The sequence below is a fragment of the Pteropus alecto genome, unplaced genomic scaffold, assembly GCF_000325575.1.
Source record: "Pteropus alecto unplaced genomic scaffold, ASM32557v1 scaffold224, whole genome shotgun sequence".
Classification (NCBI taxonomy): Eukaryota; Metazoa; Chordata; class Mammalia; order Chiroptera; family Pteropodidae; genus Pteropus; species Pteropus alecto.
Window position 1 is genome coordinate 1,987,838 of NW_006436289.1, and position 9,639 is coordinate 1,997,476.

Here is a 9,639-nt window from a genome sequence, read left to right on the forward strand (position 1 = left end):
CTGGGGATCTTTTCCTTATCCCTCATTGATTGGGGGAGGAAATTGAGGGTGTGTGTGTGTGTGTGTGTGTGTGTGTGTGTGTGTGTGTGTGTGTCTTCGCTAAAGGAGAGGCTAGTGATCAAGGCGAATTTGCTTTTTGCATGTGGTTATGGTCTCATCCTGGAGTTCAGTGGGATTCCAACCCAAAAGAATCTCCTTCAACCACATTCTACCCTCTCTGGACTTGGCAGGAGAAAATCCTCATTTCGTCATTTCCTGCCACCTTTCTCCTGTCAGCCTCAGTCTGAGTCCAAAGGGCAAGTAATCTTCCAGGAAGGTCAGTGTCTTCAGAGGTATTTAGAAGGGGCATTGCTATAGACACTACAGAGGAAATGTGGGGGGGTGGGGCGGGAAGGGGAGGGGTGCAGGGAGCAGGCTTAGGAATGTTTCTTCCATTCAGTAAATAGTTATTGAGGACCTACCATCTGCTAAGATGCTTCTAAGTGCTGAGGATACAACAGAGAACAAAACCGTCAAAAACTCCTGCCTTCATAGAATGTGTAATCCATGAAAGGTACAGACAATAAACTAGATAAAGAAGTAAATAAAAATGGTGATAAAAGCTAAGACAAAGAAAAACAGTAAATAAGGATAGGGAGTGTTGGGGTTGCTGCAATTTGAGGTAGGGTAATTGAGAAAAATGACTGAAATGTAATGTTGAAATATAGGCCCAAGGGAGTGAGTTATGAAAAAACCTGAAGAAAGCATTTTGCACAGAGGAAATGGTGAGTGTAAAGGCACTGAGGCCCCAAACATCTCATAAGTTTGGGGAGTAAAAAGGAGGTGCTGTGATTAGATCGGAACAAGTGAGAGGCAATGGCACCAAGTGAATTCAGAAAGGTAATGGGTTGGAGGGGTGCAGCTTTTATCATGAGTGAAGTGTGAGCCATTGCAAGCTTTGAGTATAGGACTGTCAGGATCTGAACCCCTGAACTTTTAGCACCAAGCACTCCTCCTACCATGAGTATTTCTGGGACCACGCTCCCCTCTGCTAGGCTCCCAGTTTACTGCTCTTTGCTCAAGAGCTAGGAGGGACTGGGTCAGACTGGAAGGTAAGTCGAGTTCCTTCTTGCTCCAGAAAAAGGCAGAGGAAGAGAAACAGAGTTCAGATCAGACATGGGGATTTTATATGCTGGGTGTTCCTGGGACTTTTACAGTTACAACAGTGCGGATCCATTTGTCACTCCAAGACTAGGAATTTGAGTGCTGGGACAGCTCCAGGCTGGGCCTATCTCTCCCAAGATGTTTAGGCACACATATATCTGTGCACATCCCTTCTCTTCATTTTCCCACCCTTCAGGGTGTCCGGCTTCCACTCTTCCTATGGGCTCTCTAATGACTGTGAGATGAGGTATTGCACACAGCAGAGAAGCCAGCAGTGTGGGCAGGTCTGAAGTTGCTGGATTTCTCACCTCTTCTGTCTGCTCCCTCTCTTGGCGCCACCTCTCCCCCTCCCCTCTTCTCACCCCTTTGCAGAAGAGAACGACAATGCATGTGTGAAGATTGCTTGCCGGCTGGAGACGCTCCCAGTCTCCTCCTTTCCCAACTAAGAAGCAACAGTCTTTTTCCACATCCTGCCCCCAGCCCTGTCTGTTTTTTGGTATCTCTGCACCTCCATCCCTTCTCATCTCTTTCCCCCTCCATCATTCAGAGGACTTTCTTGGCCGCTAAATGGGAACTGGCTGCATTGGGAAGTTAAATCCATGATGCAACTGTTGAGTGGGGATGGTGTTGAAAGCATCCCAGTGTATCTAATTTGCATTATTTACCCCAATATAAAAGATCTAGGTTGTATAGGCAATTATAGAGTTGCCTACATTTTGGAACTCCAACATGAGTGAATTTGAAGACATCAAGTTATATTTATGTACACAGCTCTGAACTAGCCCCTCCATTTGTGGAGGAAAAATGGTCAACAACTCGAGGATTCCTGTAGGTCCCTCTTTCTCTTTTTTTGTCTCCTAGGAACCTCCCATTGTAAACCCCTAGACTCAGGGTTCTCTTTTCTTCTCTCACAGTGAGGTCAGTCCCCACAGAAGGTGGGACTTAGCAGCTTCCTTCCAGGACCTGGGTGGGGTTTGTTTGCCTGTGTAAATTGCCTCTTTTTTTTTTTTTTGAGAGAGAGAGCAAGAAGAGAGAAAATGAAACACTTTTGCCACCTCCTAGTTAGCTCTGAGTCCCAGGTGAGCTGGGGAGCTCACAGCTTCTTTTGTGTGGCTGGCGGCCTGTAGCGTCTCCATGGTGATGCCTTGTGGTTTTTCAGAACCAGCCTTCCTCAGCAGCATCCCTGAGCCACTAGTATCTGGGACAGGTGGGAAAGAGGGACCCTATGGGATCAGTGGAGATCTGGGTTGGGTTGGTCTGGGTGCTGACGATGTATTTTTGCCCCTCGGCTTCTTCAAGATCAATAGCAGCTTAGAAACCTGGAATTCAATCGAAGAATACCCCAGTAGTGTGACATGCAAGGTCTCCTAGAACCTGGTCTTATATTCCCTTTCTGGGTTCACCTCTCATGACTCCTCTACACAGGGGCTCTCACGAGCCTGGCCTGGTCTCCTCACTACCCCCTAAAACAGTGTTCGTGTCCACCTCTGTGCCTTTGCTCAAGCTGTGCTTCTTGTCTGTGACCTTTCCCTTTCTTAGCATTTCTCTGACTTTGTTCTAGAGCCACCTTCTCTGGGAAGCCTTCCCTGATACAGATCTGAGTCCTTAGGGCTTTCCCCTGGTTCTAAATATAGGCACCCACTATCTCTCTGGGTCTGGTTTGCTCCTAGGAACACATAATAGCTTGTGTTGTTAATTTGCTTTGTACATGAATGCAGGTGGCATAGTGAAGAAGGCCGGGATAGGCATCTGATGGTCCTGGGCTTGAATCATGGCTCTGCCACTTGCTAATTTTCTCTCATGAGATGAGTGTCACTTGCTAGTTGTCTCACAGAACTGGTAAGCATCCTGTGAGCCTCAGTTTCTTCACCTTCAAAATGGGAATCCTAGTATGTCTTACAGACTTGTGAAGTTCAAATAAATTATTGTAAGTGAAGGCACATGTGCTGATATGGGGTCTGGTGAGTAGTAGGGATGGCCCCTGCCCGCTGCTTCTACTCCTTCCACTACTAGTTCAGATGCTGCTATTTGCTCCCCCAGCACCCTGTATTTTCCCCTTTGCACACATATATAATTAATGATTGGTTTCTTGCACTGATTTACGGGATGTTTCTCTTGGGGAGCTTCCAGGCAGTGGGCTTTGTCTGACATGTGTATCACTATCTCCTTGTGCTTAGCACACAATCTAGACAGCAAGGTGCTTATGAAACATTTGCTGACTCACCATCCAACATGGATTAGGGCCCTCCACCACGAACCTTCCTAGATTGCAGGCACTGTTTTTTACTTCTTCGAATCTCATGGAGCTTTGCATAGAGTAGGTGACCTAAGTGCTTCGCTAGAGAAGAGTTCTTGAACCTCATGCCATACAGAAGTGCATGACTACAGAGGGACCCTCCTAGGTGATTTGGGGAAATGAAGAGGGACCCCTTTCTGTAGAATGGCTTAGGGAGAATTTAGGGTTTTAGAAACAGAGGCGTAGGCCAAACAAATCCTTTGGGCCCCTTCTCCTCCTGGAATTTATGGTCTACAGAGGCAGGAAGCATTTTGTTCCAGAAGGTATTAGTCAACCCCAGAGAGACCACACCCTTGGAGCCATATGGAAGTGGTCAGGGCTCCTTCTCTTGGAGAGCTGGCTGATTGGTTGGAGTTAATTCCCATGAGCATTGTTAAAGTTGGGACAAACTCAATTTTAAGTTAAGTGGAAATATTTTTATTTGAGTTAATGTACATTGGATCTAGTAAACACACAGAGTATATTACTACATACTCTGGAAAAGTGCAGTCCGATCAGCAAACAGATTAGTTTTAAGTGAAAAGACACTGGCAGACGCTTAAATTCATTGACTTGTTGAGAACGTCTAGATTTGGATACAAATGCACTGGAACGCTAGATCAGTTTGGTGTCTCAGCCTATCCGCACGGAGAAGCTATTGATTTTAGTTGATATGCATTGATTCCCAGAAAACAGGATGGCTTTTGAAAATGAACTTCCAGTAATTTCAGGGAGAAGCTGGCGCGTTTGTCTCCACGCGAGGCTGACTTGTTTTGTTAAACGTGTCTCTACGCCTCGAAGGAATGGAGCAGCAGACAAATATCTTTGTATGAATTAAAATGCATTGATTCTTGGAGGGAAATGATGGTCTCTGTTAAAAGATTTTTGGAGATGTTAGCACATGAGAGTTTGAATAAAGCCTTTGTTCAGCACCCCTTCCTCTCTGTTTTCTGCTCTCCCCCAGACGGTGGCAGTTTTCAGAGCCTATCTGAAGGTGGAGGTGGTGTTGGGTGGGTGGGGTGGGGAAAGGAGGAGGGGACCCAATTCACTGCCAATCTCCTGCAGTGAATGTGAGCATAAAGTCGCTCCTCTTCAGGGAAAGGAACCTCAAAAGGGTTCAATGTTGATGATCTCATGGCCAGACAGACAGATAAGATCATGTGCCCAGGTAGGAGCTGAGAGAAAGGGAAACAAAGGTTTCATTGATTTAAAAAATAGCAATGAAAAGGAGGGGTCCAGGGGTCAGGTTTGAGATGCAGAAAAGAGGAGATATGTGTGCAGTTTTGGTCTCTTGGTTAATGGCCTCTCTGTGCTGAAGGGGAAATGACTCGATGATAATCATTAAAATGATGCAGGAGTGAGTTATCTTGGTTTCTTACCTTCTGAATGAGTTGGACATGAACCAGAGGTGTAATTTAGGCATTTCTCACCCTTATTAATGAATAGCTCCCATGGGGTGTGCAGACAGCATGGCTGGAAAAATGATTCCAGGAGCCAGGAAGGAAGCAGTTGGCCTGGAACTTATTTGTCATGTATTGCGACTCCCTGAATCTTTCTGGATCAGAGCCACTTAGGGCAACTTTGAGGGTTGATCATTGACCTTAACTCCTCTTTATCCACTCCTAGTTCCTCCTCCTCAGCCCCCAGGTTAATTTAATTACCCTGGATGGGTAATTAAATCCATTTGGGGGGTATTTGTTGGCTGTGGGTGGGGCAGAAAGTGCTGACCAGTTGCCAAATAACACTGCCATGGAAGCTAAACCTCCTCCATGGGTGACAGAAAGGAAGACTGCAGAGAAAGACCTTAGAGAAATAGTCAATTGTGAAGATACCTCCTTTTACTTCCAGCTGCAGTTGTTATAAAGCAAGAGTCGTAAGTCCACATCCAGACAGTGGATTCTCTCCCCCTTACTCCCCTCTACTCCTCTCCACTTCTTCCACTTGCCTGTACTCTGCTTTCGAAAAGGATTGCCTAGCCTTGGAAGCGTAGGATCAGAGCACTGGAAGGGATTTTATGAATCCTTCAGTCCACTTCCATCAGATTCTTTATCCTCTGCCTCTGTAATATCTTGTGCCAAGTATAATCTCAGCTTGAATGCTTCTGGCCATGGACTGCACATCATCTCTCAGGTATCTTTTTCAAATAGTTCTAGTCAATGCAAAGTGACTCTGCCAACACCAACACCAAACCTAAATAAGCCTAAACATGGTTACTCTGGTTCTGTCCTCTGTAGTAGCACAGAAGCAGTCTCAGTTTCTCCCACATGTACTCCTTAAGCATTTGAAGATAGTCACAATCCATACTGAGGCACTTGCCTTCTCCAGGCAAAACACTCTAGGTTCTTCAGCTATTTCTCATATGACACTGTTTCAGGTCCCTCCATCACTGCAGGACCGGCTAAATAATATGTGTGAGGCCCCAGTACAAAATGAAAATGCAGGGCCCTTTGTTCAAAAATTATTAAGAATGTCAAGATAGTGACAGCAGACAACATTAAAGCAAACACAGAACCCTTCTGAGCAACTCAACTGCACAGGTTGTGTACCCATGAAGTCAGCCCTGACCACAGGGGACCTTTTTCTCCAGATATCAGTCTGAGTATCTTTCTAAGCTGATGTTGCAGGGCTCGCGTGTCCGGTGCAGAAGCAGGGTGCCTATCACATTTTTCTGGATACATCCTTTAGTGTTATTAAAGCCATCGACGATCGCATTAGCTTTACTGGCAGTCAGACATATAGGTGAGTCATAGTCAGCTTAATGTCTATTCTAACCTTTAGATTTGATCATACCTGTAGCAGCATACCATCTCTCTCCCACTTTGCACAGTCATAAGAATCCACAGTGATGAATTTTGCTTAGCCCATAGGATCCATCTCAGTGCCTAATCACATTCGTTGTCCTTTAGGCAATTTATTCATTCAGTCCACAGAGAAACATATACTGAGTGCCCACTGAGTGCTAAACACAACGACAAGAGTTAGAATACCATATTGAATAAAACTTGACCCTGACCTTACGGAGCTTTAGTTTAGAAGAGAAAAAATATTTAAACAATAATTACATAAAAACATACTAATTCCTACAATAGAGATGTACTATAGGAGTGGAACAGATGGGAAATTACTCTGCCTGGGAAGTCACGGAAGGTAGCATTTGAGATAACTCTGGAAAGATGAGTAGAAGTTTGACACATGGCAAAAAGGAGATAGAAAACCCTGTTGCTGGTAGCCTGGTTTCCTCTCCATGAATCCCCACCTCTTTTCTTTTGGCTATTCTTCAAGGGTAGCACCAAGGAGCTTGGCCCTTGTGTCTCCCCACAGTCTTCCCCAACCTATTCCATCTCTGGAGCCTTTCAAGCAGACCTCACTGCCTTGATAAGAAGACATTACTAAAGTTTTTGCTGCAGCTGTAATTTCTCGACATCATCTGGGTGCGTTGGGAAAAATGAGATCTAATAATGAATGATTACAACTCTCAAGTTAAGTCTAGTTGGTTGACTAATCAATTTGGTTAAGTGAAAATCCATAGCAAATGAGTCGACCGCAGTATGACATTTCTCCATCCAATTTAAATTAAAATCACCAACCATAATAATTTCACAATTACTCCAGGAGGGCACACTGGAGACTTGACCCCCGGAGCAGAGAAATTGCAAATGCCGCAAAGAATGGGCTGAGAGTGGGGTGATGAGGGAGTCACTTGAGATGAACTCTGCCTGAACTGCTCAGCCTCCTCAGCTCCCGGGGGTGGTGAGTCTGCGGGAGACGCTGAGCAGTAGTGTTATATTCTTGAGTGCAGCCTTGCTTCTCTCCTGGGGGGAGGGAGGGGGCAGGAATTTCTAGCCCCCTGGCTAGAAAGCCCACAGAAGTCTCCTCCAACATGACAGTAGGGTCTCTATTCTCCAGATAAGAGGGTGGGAAGGAGGTGTATGTTATTCTTTCAAATTCAAATTTTCCTAAATTTAGAAACTAAGTTCCTGGACAGTAGATTCCATGTGCATTTATCTTGAGTTAAGAGTCCTAAGTGCATGTAACTATTATTAGTAAGTTTTTGATAATGATGACAGAACAAAGGAAATGATTATATTTTATCTAATATGACAAAAGTTTATTTGCTAAATGCCTCCTTTATACCAGGTATAGTATTAGGCACCAAGGAGAGAGAGATGCATTAAGTGTACAGACTTGACTCCAAGGGGCTTATCATCTCTTGTAGAAGCCTGATAGATAAGCACTTGATATAAAGCAGAATGTCATTAATATTTATTAAGTAACTTGAAGGATAAGAATGATTTAGATCAGAGAGTTTCATGCAAAAATTTCATATGCCAGTTACCTCATCTCTAAAAGGCACTCAATAACAATACTACCTCAAAAATTTGTTGTGAGGTGAATGATGTGCCTGATACTACTAGTTTACCCTCAGTCACTTTTCGCTCCTTCATCTACAGCAATAAAACTCTCAAATGTTAGTTGAGTACATGGCTGCCTAGAATTAGATTATGTTTCCCAGCATCCCTTGATAGCGTGGCCACATGTAAACTCAGGCCAACGGAATGCAAGCGGAAGCAGTATGTGCAACTTCTAGGAAATGCCCTTAAAGCGAGAGAGCATGCTCTTATCCTTCCCTTCCATCCACCTGGCAGGACTTCAGGCATAAAGGCTGGAGCTGGAAAAGTCATCTTGGAACATAAAGTGACTTTGGAAGTGGAGGCTACACAGGTAGAGCAACAAGATGGAAGGGACCTGGGTTCTCAACACTATGCTGTGCATACTTAGCCCTGGACAGCTTACCTTGGGAATAAAATTACTTAAATTACTTAAATCACTGTTATTTTGGGTTTACTATCACTCTAGGCCAAGCCTAATTCTAATTAATTCAAATAAATTATTGCATATAAAGCACACAGAACAGTGCTTAGCACATAATAAAGGCTCAAGAACTGGTAGCTAATATTAGTATTTTGAGTCCTTACTCTAAAGGGGACAGAAGACAAAGACCGTTCCCACTGAGCTGTAAGGTGCTTGCTTTATTTTCCATTGGAACTCTTAGCTAAGTAAGCCAGCATTTTGCATCATGGTCAAGGCCCAGCTCCTCAGCCTCTCTCCCTCCCACAGTCCACTATTCTCAGCTTACCTCTTCCAACACCTCCCCCCACTCCCCACACCAGACTTAAATCCTGCTGTCACCAGTTTAGCAATTACTTATAGAGAGAAGCATCAGCGGCAGCCCAGGAGAAGTATGAGCAGGGAGTCGGGTCCTGTGGATCAATTTGTAATTTTTCTTGTGGTGGCAAGGGAAGCATGAGCGATGTGTGCACTAAATCCCTGGCATGGCAAGGCAGCATGTCTCGGCTTGAATTATTTATCTTTAGGCCCCTTGGCCAAGTGGGTCTGTGGCCCTGAGAGTAGGGAGAATAGCAGGTGCATGTAAGTGCTCCCCAGCTTAAACCATCATAAGGATTGAAGGCGGTGGTAAGCTGCTGGTGATGCTGGTTCTAAACATCTTGCTATAGGAGAAGGCAGGGCAGTCTGTATGTCGAGGCAGACAGAGGCACTTTCAGTTTCTGGGCAGGTGAGAGTCAGAGTCACTTCTTTTCATCGCTTGGAGTCTTAGTAGAAAAATGTTAAGGTTATTGACTGAGAAATAACAGGTGGCTCTTTGCCTATTGTTGGGTGCATAAGTTGAGAATGTGTAAGTGTATATTTTGTTCCCTGAAGTGGAAGGAGAAAGAAATGTGGGAGCTCTCCTGGCTGCGGTGGTCAGGGTTGTTAGAGGCAGTGACTCTAACCTGAAGGTGTGAGTCTACAGATAGTCCTAATGCTCACCAATATCTCTAAATCTCTTCCCCTTCCCGTTCAAGGGAAGGAATTAATCAGAATTATGTGGCTAGTTCTAGCCAATGAAGTGCAATCAGAAATGACATGTGAGCATTTAAGAATTAGTGTGCATTTTTCTATATGTTTTTTCTTCTCTATCTCTCTTTAGAAAATCCCGAGATGGTGATGTCACAATCTGGTGGAACCTACCTTGGCCTTGGTCCCTGAATGACTGTGTGAAGCAGAGCCCCATGCCCAGCAGCACTGGGCATGGAAATTAGTGAGAAATAAATTTGTTGTCTTAAGTAACTAAGAATTTGGAATTGTTGGTAACTGTAACACAATCTAATCTATTGTGATGAGTGATGCCAAAATCAAAGCAGATTCTTTAGCTTCAGCAG